A 15,827-nucleotide genomic window follows, 5' to 3' on the forward strand; every position below is an offset into this window, starting at 1 on the left:
AAACATAAGTTAATGAGATTTTCAACACCAATAATTACTCAACCTATGACAAATAAAATATGATTTTTCACAAAAAATTATTTAACCTTTCAATAAGATGTTTTAATATAAGTTTAACATTCCCATAGGCAGAACTACTCATCCCTTCTCCATAATTGAAATGCATACATTTAAAAAAAGATCAAAAGGTCTTTACTTTTGGTTGTAATGGGGTTTTAGACGAATAATTTTAGCCAAACAAAGGAAAATGATAAAAAGATAGACAAAAAGCACATAGAATGCATAATATCAAGATTTTTCATTTATATCAAAACAAATTTTCATTTGTAAAGGGAGATTAATCTTGAAGGTCCTTCACTAGCTCAAAAATTAGAGTTACTTTGGCAAGGTATTTTTCATAATACTTTCATAATTTCTTCCTTACTTTAATTCCTCAAACTTGAATTCTTAATTGATTACTTCTTTTATGGGGTGTTTCTCCTTGAGTTTTCTACTTTCTTCACTTGCTAGTATTTAATGAAATTTTCTCCCTTTTGTTGCTATGTTTTGATAAAAATCAAATCCTTTGATTATACATCATTGCACTTAGGGTAGGAAATTAAATTGGGTTAATGGCTAGGATTAATAAGGGTGAACAATAAAATTTAACTATAGGCTTCAAATTGGTTGCAAAGATCATACTTTAACTTAGGTGGCCTAGGCTAAGTATGAAGTTCAACAAAGAATGCCTAAATCATCTCTTTCTAAATGTAAGCATTTAAAAATATTGTTTCAAAGGGAATTCTAATTTGTTCTAAGAATGTCAAGGTTAAATAAAATTTTGATTAAAACATATCTATATATCATAAAATTCATAAAAATCAGTGTTCATAATCTTAAAAACAAATGGTTAAATCAAAGAATTATGTTATGTCAAAAATTAAAATTTAAGCTAAATAACAACTAGCTTCGAAGAACAACTAATTCATCGCAGTTTAATGAATTATGATAATTTTCAAGCTTGCTCACAATTATTCCAACCATATTAAACTGATGAAACAAAAGAAAAATTAAAATTTTAACTAAAATTTCCCTTCCCCCAACTTAATCTAGCACAATGTCCCCAATGAGCTTAAAATCAAATCTCCAAACTTATCATATTATCAATTATGTAATAAAAGAGTATGAGAGTGTAGAAACCATTACCATCATTGTATTGAAAAATACAATAAGATTGAAGGAAAAATACAATAAGAGCCGGGTGTTGGAAATTACCAAAACTATTGAGAAAGAAAACACTAAAAACAAAAAAACATAATATCCAAAATACTGAGTACAAATTTAATATAAAGGTATGAAAAATAAAAATAAAAAGCGGACGAAAAAAGAACCAAAAAAAATAATTAATCTTCAGGTGGTGGAGGTGGATGTGGCTGTAGCAATTGAATCACTGTTTGGAGTTGGCTAGCAATTCCCTCATAGTGGCCTTGCATGGTGTCTATACGAGAGTCGTGGCTCCCATGCATAAACTCTTTTGACTGGAACCGATCAGCAATCATGGTCTCCATTCCATTAAGGCGGGCATCAAACATGTCCATTCGGGACATCATACGTGCAAGAACTTCATTGTTGGACAAGTCAGACGCTCTTTAAAAAGAAGGATCAGATCTAGAGGTACATGCACCAGAAGAAGTACCAAAGTCATGGAAAGGATTCAGATTACCCTCCTCCATATTAGTGTCACCATCATCCTTAGCCTCCTCATCATCAGAACTTTCTTCTCGGGACCCCACAATACGGAATGAATCCCCTGTCTTTTCTACCAACTTCATATGCACAATGACATCTAAGTCTAGCCTAGTGCCCTTTCCTCCTCCCACACTATCATAAACTGGCCAAGTAGGGTTCCAAACTCTAAATAAGATGCAATTCGGGTCACAGAACATCCCATCATAATAGCTTCTTTATCTACCCTTGCAACTCTAGCCCATCGTAAGCACAACCAATAGCCAACATTAAGTAATATATCCTGATCTATTGCCCAGATAAAATATAATTCATTTTGACTCAACACTCCATCACTCTCACTTCGCCCAAAAATAGTGTTGACAAAAAATTTATAAATATATCTATAGGCTAGGTTTCTCAATTTAGAAGCTTTTGAAAATCTATGATTATAGTGAACATCACCAGTCAGAGTGTACCATGTGCTTCGATCTATAAAATCTGTGGGTATTTGATTAAGGGCATTTTCAGTGTGGAAACCAAAGATGTGATTAACCTCATTTACCAAAAGCTCATAATTTCTCCCAAAAAGCCTGAATGTAATTTTGTTAGGGAATTCAACAGGCAACAGACGAATAAGAGTAGAATATGAACTTAAAAATTCTAAGATCATAGGGGCATAAATAAGGTCTTTCATGACAATAAACTGTTCCCACCCAATACGCTTAAGAGGTTCTAAAATAGCATCTCTAAGCCTTACTTGTGCTAACGCAGATTCATCAATAAAATGATTTGGCAAAATAGGGCGAAGAGAGAGTTTATTGTACCTTTCCTGTTGTTCTGGTGAGTCGATCTCAAACGGAGGAGGCGCAGGAGGAGGAACGATTGGAGGAGGAGCAATTGGAGGAGGAGTGGTTGGAGGACGGGCGATTGGCTGAGTTCTTGCAGCCACTGAAGAGGCAGACCTGCTGCATTTGTACCTTGGAGGCATGGGGAAAGAAGGAGAAAAGAGAAGAAAAATGGGTTTTGCTAAGCTTGTGGGTTGAGAGAAAAAGTGTAAAAAAGATGAAAAAGAAGGAGAGAGGAGGGGGCGTGCTTGAGATGAAGCGAAAAAAAATGAGAAGGATGGCTTGGGCGTGCGCTTTAAGTAGATAGGGATGCGCGGTAACCGAAAAGGCGCCCTTTAAAATCGCAGATCTGAAACGTGGCACGGCTGTGCTACATAGCACGGTCAAGGTGTGCTAGCCTCTGAGTCTTTTGAGGCGGCGGCTGGCACGGGCGTGCTAAATTGCATGGCTTGTGTAACACCCCTTCCCGGTCCACCCGTTAACCCGAATGAACCGAGCCGAGACGCTACAATCTGGTTGCACTTATATCTTGTCATGCTGATAGCATACTGTATGCAAAATATGAATATAAACACTCCCAATTACACTCTAAACTTCCAACATCTCCAAGAATCATCATAACACAATAACCCTTTATATAAATATCTTTACATAATTATATAAATCCTCAAAAGCATTTAATATCTAGCAATTAATTTCATTCAGAATCTATATCAAGTTTTCATGACCTAATCATATCAACTATAGTAAACTATTTCATCTTCAATCATTTCATAAATATTATTCTTATCACCAACTACTTACACCAAAATAATTACATGTTTCACTTATCTTTACAATCACATAAGCTCTAACAATAAAAGAATTATACATGCCATAACTCTTAATACATGCCATAAATCTTAATTCTACATCTCTCAATCTACTATGACCAAATTAAGCACTTCTGCTTTGATAGTACTCCTCAAGTCTTCAAGTAACAACCACGATCTTCAACCTGCGCGTGATAAAAATCAACGCGCTGAGTATAAAACTCAGTGGTTCTTATACGTCACATACTAAACAAAGTGCGATGGCAACTAACTTCAAATACCAATTTCATAAAGCATTGATACTCATAGAATCAGTAAATTTTAACATGAATGTCTCTTTATAGCAACGAATGAACGTCTAACTCATAAACATAATTAATCTACTTCTCTCATAACTCCTTTACATGAACCTTATATTACACATTATGGTACCATCATGGTCTTACCTGCTGTTCATTGTGTTGTCTGCATGAAATCAATAAATATGTAAGAATACATAACAGTATATGTTCATTGTCTTACTTGCTATTCATTATGCTGTATGACTTATGCCCTTTTAGTCACATCATATAAGTTATGATTAATAACAACTCATGACTGTATGGCTTCTTAAGAATTAAATAAATAAACTTGTGAGCATATATAACATTATACTTTCATGATCTTACCTGATGTTCTTTATGCTGTATGAACTCTGCAACTTTGATTAAACTCAGTGAATATCACAATGAATGAAGAAACGTATAAGCACATACATATGTGGAAATAAATACACATTTACTCGCATATGGAATGTAAGCACACATATCATGATACTGTCATGTTTCACTTGATGATCTTTCTTGCTGTATAGTATACTGTATGATTCATGCAATGTTATGTCAAGATATCTGTATGGCTCCATAAGGTTATAGTGAAACCGAAGTGATAAGATAAACTGTATGAATACTGTAGGCTATAGGCCCCGAACCGGATTCGCCTATGCCACTGTATGATCTAGTGAGATACTGTCCGCTTTGGTGCCCCTAACCGGATTTGCACCGCACGGTTTAATCATATCCACTCAACGGCCTGTAGCCGGAGTTCCAAACTGTATGAGGCGCAGATATGCTATTCTATGTCGCGACATAGCCTTATCTACATGGTTTCTCCCTAACCTCAATGGAGCTTATTATGTACATGTCAATAATATAACACCATAATACATAAATGGTTGCATAACTTCATAGTTCATCATGTTGATTTGATTTCACACCATATAAATGCTTACATGTTGTTTTAATCCATGTTCTTATGTTGTATTTTTGCTTTACAATGATTGGATGCATGCATGATGAGCAAAGGAAGTTAATTGCATAGGAAATGAAGACAAAAAGAATGTCAAAGCATCAGTCGCGAGCGCGACATGCCAAGTCGCGAGCGCGAGTTACACTGAAGAGGTAAGTCGCGAGCGCGCTTTTGAAAGTCGCGAGCGCGAGAATGTCAAATGAGAGTCAGAGAGGTTTCTGGCTCAAGTCGCGACCGCGCAACACAAGTCGCGAGCGCGAGATGAAGTCGTGAGCGCGCTTGTGGAGTTCGCGAGCGCGAAATGCGCAAACTGAGAGTTAGAGAGCTTCTGGCCAAAGTCATGACCGCGCATGTGAAAGTCGCGACCGCGTAGAGTGCAAAATGAGAGTCAGTGACAAGTCGCGACCTCATTCATGCAATTCGCGCGCGCGCGGTTTCCAGCCTGCACAGTCTGTACTCTTTTGGCCATATCTCACAATATACAACTCCAAATTGAGTGATTCAAAAGCCCACGTAAAGCTAACACATAGAGGAGCAAATAACTCTTCTATGACACTTCCTAATTCCATCATTTAATAAGGTCAAAATCAAGATGAAGTTGCTGATAAAATTTCCAGCAAACTCTGTTTCCACTTCATATATTCATCCCCTGTTTTCACATCCTTCCCACTTCTTTCATTCAACAATAATCAACACATGATCTCATGAACAACACTCCATACAATTTTTCATGCAAAGAACATGGGAAATAACAAGAGATATCAAACCTTGTTTTCAAAAAGCTGGGACTCTGTTTTAGCTTCTCTTTTCTGCTACTTTTGAACTTTCTTCTCCTATACACAAGAATTCTCATAATTCATCTCCAATATAACAGAATTAAAGAGTGAATAACATAAAACTTCAAGGAATTCTACTTACTTGGAGTTGACTTAATGCTTAACTACGTTGAAAATTGAAAGGAAAAGGGCGGGACAAGTAAGAAGAGAATGATAAACATGAAAATAGGAAAGTAAATTGATAAGAACGGGTAGTCTCTAGAAGAAGTGAGTTGGCTGTGTAACATATCTAATTGGTACCTCAAGTGTACAAAGGCTACAACTTCATACCCAAGCTGTATGTTTTAATGCAAGCAAGTCCTAACTTTACATTCACATAAGTCCACTTATACTCTCATTCTACCCCAATAAGGTTTGATTCAACCCAACTCAACTTACCTCTATGAAATGACTCAACTCAACTCACTAGGATGTTACAGCTTGGGCATGCTAGGCTCTGACCTGCAAGAATAAAATGGTCTTACCTGGCACGGGTGTGCTAATGAGCATGGGAAGGGCGTGCTAGGCTCTGACCTTCAAAGTAGTTTTCACCTTTTTGAAACACAGGCATGCTAAATGGCACGGCTTGGGCATGCTAGGCTCTGACCTACAAGAATAAAATGGTCTTACCTGGTCGACATATTGAGGAGCATGGGAAGGGCGTGCTCGGCTCTAACCTTCAAAGCAATTTTCACCTTTTTGAAACACGGGCGTGCTAAATGGCACGACTTGGGCGTCCTAGAGCTTGTGCCTCAATTTTTACCTGAAAGAACTTAACTGAAAATAGGAGAACAAACATGAGGAAAATTTTTGGAGAATGATAAGAAAAATAACAAAAATACATCAAAAAAGAAGAGTGAAGGAAAAGAATATGGGTTGTCTCCAATAAGCGCTTTTGTTTAACATCGTTAAGCTCGACGCACTAGACCCAATTCAGGCAAGATTAAGCAAGGCTTATAACGGTTTTGATTGGATTAAAATCTCCACTTTGGTAAACTTTTAACCATTGAGCATTGACCTTGAAACTTCGGTTTCCATCCACTATTTCAACTGCTCCATATGGAAAGATTTCCTTGATCGTGAATGGTCCAGACCACCTAGATCTCAATTTACCTGGAAAAAGATGGAGTCTAGAGTTATAGAGTAATACCTGTTGGCCTACCTTCAGATCCCTCAGAATAATATGCTTATCATGCCACTGTTGGGTGCGGTCTTTATAGATTTTGGCATTCTCATCAGCATGGATCCTCATTTCATCCATCATATTCAATTGAAGCAACCTCTTTTGACCAACCTCTTTAGCATTAAAGTTAAGAAACTAGATTGCCCAATATGCCTTGTGTTCTAACTTAATAGGGAGGTGACAAGCCTTACCATAGACCATTCGATATGTAGACATACCAATTGGTGTTTTAAATGCAGTTCTATAGGCTCAAAGAGCATCATCGAGTTTCCTAGACCAGTCCTTCCTTGATTGGCCAACTGTGGTCTCCAATATCTTCTTGATTTCCCTATTTGTGACCTCCACTTGTCCACTTGTTTAAGGGTGATATGGGGTACCTACACGATGCGTAACACCATATTTCGAAAGAAGAGAATCTAAGTATTTGTTGCAAAAGTGCTTACCTCTTTCAGTGATTATTGCTCTAGGAGTACTATGATGAGTGAAAATATATTTCTTGATGAAGTTCATCACACTTTTGGCATCATTGTTGGGAAGGGCAACAGCTTCCACCCATTTCGAGACATAATCCATCGCTACTAGAATGTATTGGTTGGAATAAGAAGATGGGAATGGTCCCATGAAATCCAAGCCCCAAACATCAAAGATCTCCACTTCAAGATATTGTTTAATGGCATCTCATGTCTCTTAGAAATATTATCTAACCTTTGACAACGATCACAAAGACGAACAAAGTTAAAAGCATCTTTGAATAAGTTAGGCCAATACAAATCGCTTTTTAAAATAAGTGCTGTTGTCTTGCTTGCTCCAAAATATCCTCTACATTCCATTGAATGACAGAAACTAAGGATGCTTTGCATCTCTTCTTCCGGCACACATTGTCTGAAGAGTTGGTCACTACAATACTTAAACAAGAAAGGCTCCTCCCAATAGTAATATTTAAGATCATGGAAAAATTTTTCTTTTATTGATAAGAAAGATTGGGAGGATTAGTCTTGCAAGCAAGGTAGTTAACTATGTGGGCATACTATGGAGCTTGGAGATTTGCTAGAAGAAGAAGATGTTCATGGGGGAAGTCTTCATTAATTTGCAACTCTACTTACTCTTCTTCCCCCAACTCAAGCCTGGATAAGTGATCAGCTACAAGGTTCTTGGTCCCCTTTTTGTCACGAATCTCCAATCAAACTCCTGCAAAAGAACAATCCAATGAATTAATCTAGGCTTTACATCTTTCTTTTCTAACAAATATTTAATAGCTGAGTGATCAGTGTAAACTATTGTTTTAACTCTAATCAAATATGCTCTAAATTTATCAAAAGCAAAAACAATAGCTAGAAGCTCTTTTTCAGTGGTGGCATAATTCAATTGTGCATCATTCAATGTGCGACTAGCATAATAAATGACATGCAACTTCTTTTCTTTTCTCTGCCTAAGAACAGGCTCATATAGCATGATCACTTGCATCACACATGAGTTCAAAAGGTAGGCTCCAATCTGGTGTGGTAATAATAGGAGCTGAAATCAATTCTTTCTTCAATCTGTTAAAAGCATTCAAACAGTCTTCGTTAAAATCAAAAGGAACATCCTTAATTAATAAATTACAAAGAGGTTTTGTGATTTAGGAGAAATCCTTGATAAATCTCTTATAGAACACTGAATGATCAAGAAAACTCCTTACTCCCTTTATTGTATTTAGAGGTGGTAGCTTTTCAATCACCTCTATCTTGGCCTTGTCTACTTCAATCCCCTTTTCTGAGATTTTGTGCCCTAAAACAATACCTTCACCAACCATAAAATGACATTTTTCCCAATTCAAAACAAGGTTAGTGTCCTCACATCGCTGCATTACTAAAGAGAGGTTATATAGACAAGAATCAAAAGAAGAACCAAACATTGAAAAATCATCCATAAATATTTCAATGAACTTCTCAACCATGTCAGAAAATATGGACATCATGCACCTTTGAAAAGTCGCAGGAGCATTGCACAATCCAAAAGGCATTGTTCTATAAGCAAAAGTGTCATAAGGGCAAGTGAAAGTGGTCTTCTCTTGATCCTCAGGAGCTATAGGTATTTGAAAATACCCTGAATAACCATCTAAAAAGCAATAGTATGGGTAACCTGCAAGTCTCTCAAGCATTTGATCAATAAAAGGTAAAGGGAAGTGATATTTGCATATTACTTTGTTCAATTTTCTATAATCAATATACACGCACCAACCTGTGACAGTTCTAGTAGGAATTAACTCATTATTTTTGTTAGAAATAATTGTCATACCTCCTTTCTTTGGAATAACTTGAACGGGACTTACCTAACTGTTATTAGAAATTGGATAGATAAAGCCAGCATCCAAAAGCTTTATGATCTCAGCCTTGACTACTTCTTTCATGTTTGGGTTCAACCTTTTTTTATGCTCAATTGAAGGTTTGTAGTCTTCCTTCTTGTGCATGCACACACTTGGACTTATTCCCTGCAAATCTGAAATTGACCATCCTATGGCTTTTTTATGCTTTCCTAGAACCTGTAACAACCTTTCCTCTTGATCAAGTGTTAAGTGAGAAGAAATAATAATATGAAAAGAATTATTTTCACCTAAAAATGCATATTTCAAATGAGATGGAAGTTGTTTTAACTCTCGCTTTGGCACTTCACTCGCTTTCTCATCTTTGATGTTTTGATTGTTAATGTCACCTTTGTTAGAGTCCAATTTATTTTTTACATTCAAGCTGTCAATGTCCTTCACACATTCATCAATAATATCAATCCTAAAGCAGTCATTATAATCCATAGGAAGCGTGCAATATTTAAGAACATCAAAAACAACTTCCCCTTGACCTACCCTCAAAGTTAATTTAACTTCATACACATCAATCAATGCTCTTGCAGTTGCAAGGAAAGGTCTTCTAAGGATTAAGGATCCTTCTTTATCTTCATCAATGTCAAGAATAACAAAATCAACAAGAATGATAAATTTACCTACCTTGACGAGCACATCTTCTACAATCCCTCTTGGGTATTTTATTGATCGATCTGCCGACTGTAGAGACATTCTTTTTGGTTTTAGCTCTCCTATCCCTAGCATCTTAAAAACTTCATACATAAGATTAATGCTAGCTCCTAAATCTGCTAAAGCTTTTTCAAAATCAAGATTTCCAATGTTACAAGGGATTAGAAAAACTTCCTGGATCTTTTAATTTTGGAGGCAATTTATTTTGAATGATTGCACTACACTCCTCTATTAACATTACCGTTCCTTGATCATCGATCTTCCTTTTCTTGCTCAGGATCTCCTTCAAGAACTTTGCATAACTGGGCATTTGAGCAAGGGCTTCAGCAAAAGGGATGTTGATTTGAAGCTTTTTGAAGACATCAAGAAACTTGAGGAAACTCTTGTCATCTTTTGTTTTCTTTAACCTTTGAGGAAAAGGAACTGGTGGAACATACGATTTTACTTCCTCCATCTCTTCAAGGTTAATGATGGGGATCTTTTTCTGCTCTTCCTTCTCTTTCTCCTTTCTGGTTGAATCTTCGAATTGTTTGCCACTCCTCAAGGTTATAGCTTGTACCTGTTCTTAGGATTTTTCTTAGTATTACTAGGTAACGTACCTTGGGGTTGGGAAGCCATCATATTTGCAAACTGTCCTAATTGAATCTCCAAGTTCCTTATTGCAGCGTATTGGATTTTATTGTTTTCTCGAGTTTCATTCATGAAGTCCATATGAGATTTAGAGAGGGCAGTAAGGAGAGTTAGAATATGGGTAATTCTTCCTTCCTTGATTCATCAAATAGTTTACTTGCTCCAAGGTTTGCGAATTTAACGAATCTAACATGCATTCTCCAATCCTATATTGCCCATTACACGTATCACATGCTTGCATAATAGAATTAACCGGGTTAGTAGTCAATAAGTCCAACTTCCTTACCATATTATCTACCTTGGCATTGAGTCTCATAAACTCCTGCAGTCTTCTTTCTTTCGAAGTTGCTTTGATAATGGGTATTGCTTGCCATCTCTTCTATCAAGTCATATGCCTCGTCAATTTCTTTTCTTTCAAAAGATCCCCCTGCAGCTGCGTCTAGAGTAATCTTTATGTTAGGAGACAATGCCTTATAAAAAGTTTGTACTTGTAACCACTTGGGCAAACTATGATGTGGGCACTTTCTAAGTAAGTCATTGAATCTCTCCCAAGCTTAATACAAACTCTCTTAGGCATGGTGGACAAAGGTCATTATCTCATTGCGCAACTTTGTGGTCTTTAAAGATGGAAAAAATTTTGCCAAAAATTTCTGAGCTAATTCCTCCCATGTTGTAAAACTTCCAGTAGGGCATGATTGTAACCAAGAATGTGCTTTATCCCTTAGAGTGAAAGGAAAGAGTCTTAATTTTATGGCATCTTCAGAAACTTCATTTTGTTTGAAAGTATCACAAATCTCTAGGAAATTTGTAATATGGGCATTAGGATCTTCGCTGGGCAGACCTCCATATTGAATTGAGGTGGAAAGCATTTGGATAATAGCAGGTTTAATCTCAAAATTGTTAGCCTCCACCCTAGGCCTAGTGATACTTGAGGTAGCTCCATTGAGAGAAGGGGTTGTGTAGTCTCGCAAGGTGCGGACATGAGATTGAGGTCCGTCCTCTAGGTTGACTTCATCAGCCATGTTTGCTTGCTATCCAAGTTTGCTTTCACATGCTCTTCTAGCACCGTTGTTCCTACGACAAGTCTTTTCGATTTCTAGATAAAAAATTAAGGGCTCAGTTCTACTTTATCTTCTTTGCATAAACACCTGAAATAATTTTCTAGAAAAATTAAAAAAAAAAGAACAAATGTCTAAATTAATAATAGGGTAATTAGTATTAATATTAGTAACGTCAATCCCCAGCAACGGCGCCAAAAACTTGACAGTGATTTTCGCAAGTGTACGAAATTTCAACAAGGAATATAAAATGAAAAGAGTATCGTTTCCACAGGGATTGTATACCAAGTACCAAAATTATGTTAACCTACTATTATTTAGACGGAAATAAAGGGAATTATATTTAAGAACTAACTTTAATAAATAAAAGAGAATAAGAAGAAATCAAGCAAGGCAATTTTTTATAAGAATCAAGGATTAAAAACTATTAGGGATTTTGACTTCACTTAATTCTATCCAATTTATTTTATTAGTTCGTTAATCAATTTTAATTGTTCAAGTAGGGGAAACGACCCTAACATCACTAACAAGCTCTCCCAATGTATTGTTATTTTAACCCGGTCTAATTACCTATCTTCCAATAGCGCAATCAAACATGAATTAAATCATTAAGTTTTATGGTTTGTTTTGTGAATTCATAACCTAAGGTCATTAACTTATGAAAACCCCCCATAAGTAAAACCATATAGCTTCCGCATCAAGTTATTATTATCATGCAATTTATTACCTTTTTCATATCAAAAACCCTCTCCCGATAGTGATTAATGAAATAAATCAATCCATGAGGGAAATTCTGCCTAAAAGCATTAAGTTCAATAAGAAATTATACCTTGAACAAAGAAAAACAAATCTAATATTATAAATTGGAAAAGAAATTAAGCTACATCAAAACCCTAGTATGAGAGTTTAGTTTGACATAGTAATGAAATAAAACTCAATTGAAGTTGAAAATAACTCCATAATCAATGTGAATAATGAAAAGTAAAAACAAGATTAAGAATTTAGAGATAAAAACTAGTCAACAAATAATGTGGATGGCTTCCTTGAATCTTCACACAAATCTTGAATGCTTGAAGTCTTAGAGAGAGAGAAAATAATAGAATAAAAGATGGTAGAACCAGAGATCTCTCTACAATGAATTTGTTCCCTCTTTATATAGACCTCCTGGGAGAAAATCCAACTTCGTTTAGGAAATAGAGTCTTCATTAAGTAAGAAATCTTTTGGAAATAGGAAAACATTTAGGCTTTGGATTTCTTCTCAATTAGGATTCTCTCATGTGCCTAAATAGGATTAAAACTTGATTTGTACATTAGGAAAATATCTCAGGTAGGCCTATGCAAGTGGTGGGGACTAACTGGCATTTTCGACTCAAAACAGCACTTGATTTTTGGCATGGGCGTGCTGGGGCTTGATTCTAAGGATGGTTCAGCACGAGTCGTGCTCAGGGGCACGTTTAGAGAGAAATCTGTGGCACGGGCGTGCGATATAGCACGGCTAGGGCGTGCTAGGCTCTGAGTCTCCAAGATAGAATGCAGCATGGACTGTGCTCAGGCAAGCACACCTTTGGATTGATGTCCTCTTTTGGCATGGGTGTGCTAGATAGCACGGCTGGGGCATGCTCGGCTCTAAGTCTCTACTTGATTTTCCTTGAATCTAGCACAGGCGTGCTAGAGCCTGAGTGTTTTGCCTTATTTTGCTCTTTTCTTGCCAAAATCCTACAAATTTCCTTAAGATCAAGTTCTGAACAAAAACATGAATAATACTAAATAAAAACTAATAAAAGTAATTAAAACTACCAAAAAATCCTAATAAAAACTATATAAAAATTACTCTAAAAATACCCTTATCACTATTCGAAGAAATGCATAGCATAATCAAATCAACCCATCGCCTATCAAAATCCAATTTCAACATAACTGCATTTAGAAAACTCAATCAACTCTATAGTAGGCCTTGCTAATATCAACCTTTAACGCTGCCAAGCCCTGCTTCCTGTGGTCTTTCTCTTCATAAAATGAATAAGCACAAAAGCAACAAGAATATTATATGTGATGAGTCTGCCAAGAACAAAAGCAGACTGTGAAACAAAAATAATTTTATCAAGAACTTTTTTGAGCCTATTAGCCAAGACCTTCACAACAATTTTGTAGACAACATTTCAGAGAGATATAGGCCTGAAATCTTAGGAATAAGAACAATGGAAGTATTATTAAGATATTCCAGAAAAACACAAGTAACAAGCCATTCCTTACAACTTCTGATAATATCACCACTAACTATACCCTAAAATTTTTAGTAAAAGCATAGATTCATACCGTCAGAACCTGTGCCTTGTCAGGATGCATTTGAAAGAGAGCATCCTTAATCTCCTCATCCGAATAGGGGGCTAATAATAGCAAGTTATCTTCAGCCGAGAGGGCTGGATTCATAAGATTTACTACTGGATCATGATAAGTAATAAAGGCAGTAAACAAGTTAGAAAAGTAAGAAGTAATAATAACACTCATCTCCTGCTGGTCTTCACAAAAAATGCCATCATGATTAAATAACCCAGACATATTATTTATACAACTTTGAGTCGATGTTGCAGCATGAAAGAATTGAGTGTTTTCATCATCACTTTAGAGCCAAAAAAGTTCCGCTCGCTGTTGCCAAAAAATCTCCTCTTGCTGTAATAAATAATTAAGGTCCAACTTCAATTGCGAACACTTGGAAATCGAATCAGGGACATCTTTTCTCGTGACTACAATATCCTTACGAAATTTGTGTTTCAATTGTCTACCCCAACTTGTAAGAGTTTTACCATAAAAGTTTATTTTCTGCAACAGATCAACATTGCCATTATCCTGCCAACCTTATGAAACAACATCAATAATACTTGGGTCACACAACCAAGCGTTTTCAAACCAAAAAATATATTGCCGCTGATTCCTGCAAATATCAGATATCCAAAGAATGATACGAGCATGATCAGACATAGCAGCCATAACGTTCTGAAGCCAAGTACTCAAAAACTTCTCCAGCCATCCCTCGTTCACAAAAACATAATCCAACCTTTTCTTAATCCACCCCACTTTCCTTGCGTTACACAAAATAAAGCAGCAACCCGCCATAGGCATTTCCAAAAGATGAAAAGCTGCCAGTGTGTCACGAAACTTAGTAAGAGGAGAGCTAGAAACCACTACACCACCTTTCTTATCAGCTTCATACAAAATCTGATTAAAGTTCCCTATACACACCCAAGCAAGAGGAGAGAGACTCGCTAGTCATCGAAGAGCAGTCCAAGAATCATGACGGTGAATATGTTGAGCATGCCCATAAAAACCTGTAACTCGATAGACTGCAACATTATTTTTATAGATATGAGAATCAATAAAGTGAGTGTTATAGTTCACTACTCGCACATCCAGGCCTTCTTTCCATGAAAGTGCAAAACCCCTAGAATGCCTAGTAGCATCAACAAATAAACAATGATAAAAACTCACCTTCCTCCGAACCTCGTCCATTTTATTTGCATTCACAAGCGTTTCACACAAGAAAATCATACTCGGCTTATAAGAGCGTACAAGCTACTTTAAAGCAAGAATTGCACGGGTATTGCCAAGACCCCTGTAGTTCCAACTAAGGTACGTCATCTTCTTGGCCAATTTGAGAATCCCCCTTAGGACTTACATCAAGTTGTTCCGAAACATTAAGTTGGGTTTCCTGTTTTTGGTCTCGATGTACCCTTTTCTTCCCTTCTTGCAAAGCCTTTCTATATCCTCAGAATCCACCTCAACAGGCTTAGTATCTCCAATACCCATTTGGCCCACAATAATATTTTTCAAATTATCCTCCCGCCCACTAATAGAACCATTAGAGGAGTTTGTTTCCATATGGACACCGAGATTCACATTAGACAATCTCTACCTCGCCAAACACCTAGCAGGAGATTGCCCATAGACATTTGCTTCCTCACATAACCAATTACCATTGACTACCTAGAACCACCATGATGGACTGCACTGTGGTTGACTTTGCCGCGTTGCCATACGAAGCCTTGCTTAACTGGCCCCTCCGGTAGGTCAAAAAGCCTATCATAGTAACTATCATTATGTACAAGATAGCCACAAATGAAACAAAACACCAACAACTGCTCATATCGAAAATTCACAGTCTTAACCTCACCACCACTACTACGCACTTTTTCCCGGTGCTTCAAGGGTCCACGAACATCAATCCGCACTGCATATAGAAGTGCCACAAATTACTACTATTGTTCCTCGTATCATGCTCTATGTACTCCCCAATGAAGTTTCTAAATTGCTTTGCAATCACTTTGGACATTAAGGACAAGTAGGTGGTTATTGAAAGACCAAGGCCACCATCCCATACACGATTCAAATCGACAACATGAAAAAACTGAAATAAAAACACCTTAAGGAGCACCTCACTAATATAAATACCACATCCTTGCCGATATAACTTAGCTAATAAAGACTT

At 36.7% G+C, this 15,827-nt stretch overlaps 1 non-coding gene across 1 annotated transcript; it reads left to right on the forward strand.

The window, feature by feature from the left end:
• Positions 1–10,790: 10,790 nt before the first annotated feature.
• On the forward strand, positions 10,791–10,897 carry LOC119369143 (small nucleolar RNA R71). Its single transcript, XR_005176828.1, has one exon. It is a non-coding gene; the product is annotated as a small nucleolar RNA R71 (small nucleolar RNA).
• Positions 10,898–15,827: the final 4,930 nt, after the last annotated feature.

Source organism: Jatropha curcas, chromosome 2, assembly GCF_041381405.1.
Source record: "Jatropha curcas cultivar XTBG-Jc1 chromosome 2, XTBG_Jcur_1.0, whole genome shotgun sequence".
NCBI classification, from domain to species: domain Eukaryota; kingdom Viridiplantae; phylum Streptophyta; class Magnoliopsida; order Malpighiales; family Euphorbiaceae; genus Jatropha; species Jatropha curcas.